Below are 3,404 nucleotides of genomic sequence, written 5' to 3'. Positions count from 1 at the left end.
AAAGAATTGATGCATTTGAGTTATGGAGCTGGAGAAAAATATTAAAAGTACAATGGACTGCCAGAAGAACAAACAAATTGGTATTGGAAAAAGTACAGTTAGAATGCTCCTTAGAAGCCAGGATAACCAGATTTCGTCTCTCATACTTTGGACATGTTATCAAGAGGGACAAGTCCTTGGAGAAGGACATCATGTTTGGTAAAGTGGTGGGTCAGTGAAGAAGAGGAAATTCCACAAAGAGATGGACTGACATAGCATCAATGGGCTCAATGGCCTCAGGTGTGAGGATGGTACAGGACTGGGCAGTGTTTTGTTCTGCTTTGCATTAAGATTGAAATGAAATCGACTTGATAGCACTTAACAACAACAACATGTAAAGCCACAATTAACAAAAATAACTTGTTAGTGTGGATTGAGTGTTGGTTTACAGAGCATATCATCAGTTTCACATTCAACAAATCATACACTTCATTTCATTTCAATGATTGCAGTCTACTCCATTTAACCACCGTTATCCCACTTCCTCTCTGTGATTCTTGTGTCCATTCCACTCTCCTTCCCAATCCTTCTGCGCTTTGTTCTTAGGTAAATGCTACCCTTTTGATCTTGAATGATTAACTATTCTACGGTGAGCATACTTTACTACTGTTGTTGTCCCCCCTGTATACCTATTTACAACTTGGTTGAAAATTATGCCACAAGAGTGAGTTCAGTTCCAGACCTCAAAGGTGGCTGAGGGTCATAGTCTCTTTCTGACCAATAAACCCAGTCTTTTAATTTTTATTTATTTATTTTTTATAATTTTGAGTTTTGTTCCTCATTTTCTCACATTGGTTCTGGTGCCATTTGGGCCATCTACTCCACAACCTGGTTCTAAAGAATTATACCAGACCTAATGTGATCCTTTTCAGAACAGTTGGCAGTTGTAGCCAGACACCATCTAGTTCTTCTGGTCTCAGGGCAGTGGAGACTGATGTTTATGTATTTCATTAATCTTTTGGACTAATTGATTCTAAGTATCCTCTGTTTTCATCAATCTTCTTTCCTCCACACAGGGAGATATCAATAGTCATGACTTAGATGGCGGCTAATGAGCTTTGAAGTCCTGGTGTGGCACTGTGAGATAATGCACTGGACTGCAAAGTCAGTTTGAACCACAAGGTCAGTGGTTCAAGCTCACCAGTGGATCTTTGGAAACCCTATAAACCAAGTCCATGGCACTTAGCAACAACAACCCTGAGATCTGAAGATCCCAGTTGCTACTCACAAAAATAGTTTGTAGAACATTGTCTTTGTGAACTATGTTATGCCAGTTGACCATGGTTTCTTCTAAGACTATGGTCCTGATCCCTCAGGCCCAGCAACTTGTTCCCTCAAGGTGTTTAGTAATGTCTCAGAAGTTTCCATAATTTTGTTTATTCCTTTTGATTGCTCAGTAGTCTGGATGGTAACAATTCTTGGTGGCACAGTGGTTAAGCACTTGGGTAGTAACTGAAAGGTTGGTAGTTAGAACCCAACAACTACTCTGTGGGAGAAATATGTGTCAGTCTGCTTCCATAAGAATTGTAGCCTTGGAAACCCCATGGTGCACTTCTACTGTGTCCTGTAGGGTCATTTTAAGTTGGAATAGAGTTGATTGCAGTGGGTTTTAGTTTAGGAGACTGGAAAGTTATGTGATGTCAATAGGGAAGAAAGATTTCTTAACATTCTTGCTTTACCAATCTGTAGCCCTGGAAAAAGTGGTTATCATCAATGATTATCTGCAGCTTCCAGGCCCAAGGTACACACAGGAATGAGTGTTCCGTTTTCTTTGGGCTATGTCTTGCTCTTAGTTATACTCAGATGAGATGTCATGTCCTTAATGTATGCATTGTAATTGTTCAACAGGACTTGTTTGAGACTCTGGTGAGACTACCAGTAAATGTTTCACTCACTAGAGATTGTATGGAATTTACATACCTCCCACCTCAGCTCCCAGATGTTCCCCACGTTTTCCCTTGGCTACCTGCCCTTTTTTCTGCAGGAATTTTATTCCTTACTCAAAGTTTTGTCCCTTAAGGACTAGGGAATTGGGTGCTGATGCTTAAATAGGCCTGCTTCAGATACTTTGGAATCTTCCTAGAGATATGAGAGGCCAGGAAAGGTTCTACCATGGTCCTTTCTGAAGTTTTGCTCTTCCAATGTGACCCAGCCCAGAATCCAGAGACCTGGGTTTGCTCTAGGACTGTAAGGTGGGGGTGGGGATGAGCTAGAAGATCCAATTTTGTGGAAAGTAGGAAAGATAAAAGGTTAGGGAGAGTGGTGGTTCTGGAAACATCTCTCTGAGGCATGGACAGCAAGCCCAGAGTTGTGAGTGGTTTGCCCAAGGGAGCCCTACTCCCATTTTCAGTAATGATGATTCCTCTGGCCTAGGACCCTGTTGCCAATGGAGTGCATGGGGACAAGGGGGCCAATACCTTGAAAGAGCAAATGGTCATGAACAATAATGACCTCAGAGATATATGCAGAGGAAGGCCTGAGTGGCATAGGGAAGCAAGGAAAGCCCAGGGTCACGGTGAGACACCATGGTGAAGTTGACTCAGGCCAGGTCCTGTGGGGCTGAAGCTCTGGGAAGAGCTGCGAGGGACCCAGTTTGGGGACAGTTGGTGGCAGGTGCAATATCCACCATCGACTCACTGTGGGTTTAGGGAACCCTCCCACCTTTGTACCTTGGATTCTACTTGGATAGTTGGTTTGAATGACAGGTCCTAAGCCTGAAGTCCTCAGGTGGCCCACAGGGGCCCATGCAGTCTGAAAGTATGCACATTATTCTTGGCATGAAGGGACAGGGCTCCCAATGGATCACACAGGAGTCCATAACATCAAAAAACAAAACAAAACAAAACAAAAAAAAAACCCATGAAAGCCAGGGCTCAGGGAGACTCTGCAGCCCTCCCACGCTGAAGTCTGTGAGCCACTTAGAGCTGAGTTGCTGAAGTGACCCTCAGCTATGCGATGAAGAAGAGGAGAAAGCCCAGAACCAGGCTGTGGAGTAGATGGCCCAAATGGCACCAGAACTCAATGTGCAAACATAGAAGGGGGGCAGTGATCCAGTTTGGAATTTGTGCATGGTGGGGATAGAGAAGGATATTCCTTCATATACTATCTGGTGAGGCGCTCTTCTCTGTTGTGAGCCTCCAGACCCTGATTTTTGCACCCATAAAACGGTTCTTTACAGCCAGCTCTGTGACTTTCCTCTTAGGTCCTGCCAGGTGTGGGCTGCTAACCACATGGCATGGTTAAGCTGCCCTGGCTAAAAATTGAGAAGTGAAGCACTCTTGCCTCTCCATGATGTGACAGTAGGCCTGTGAGCATCCTTGGGGCCGCCTACCACAACACTCTAGCATAGATAATATTGTTGCTAG

This window comes from Chrysochloris asiatica, unplaced genomic scaffold (genome assembly GCF_000296735.1).
Source record: "Chrysochloris asiatica unplaced genomic scaffold, ChrAsi1.0 scaffold00354, whole genome shotgun sequence".
NCBI lineage: Eukaryota > Metazoa > Chordata > Mammalia > Afrosoricida > Chrysochloridae > Chrysochloris > Chrysochloris asiatica.
This window is presented reverse-complemented; position numbering follows the sequence as displayed.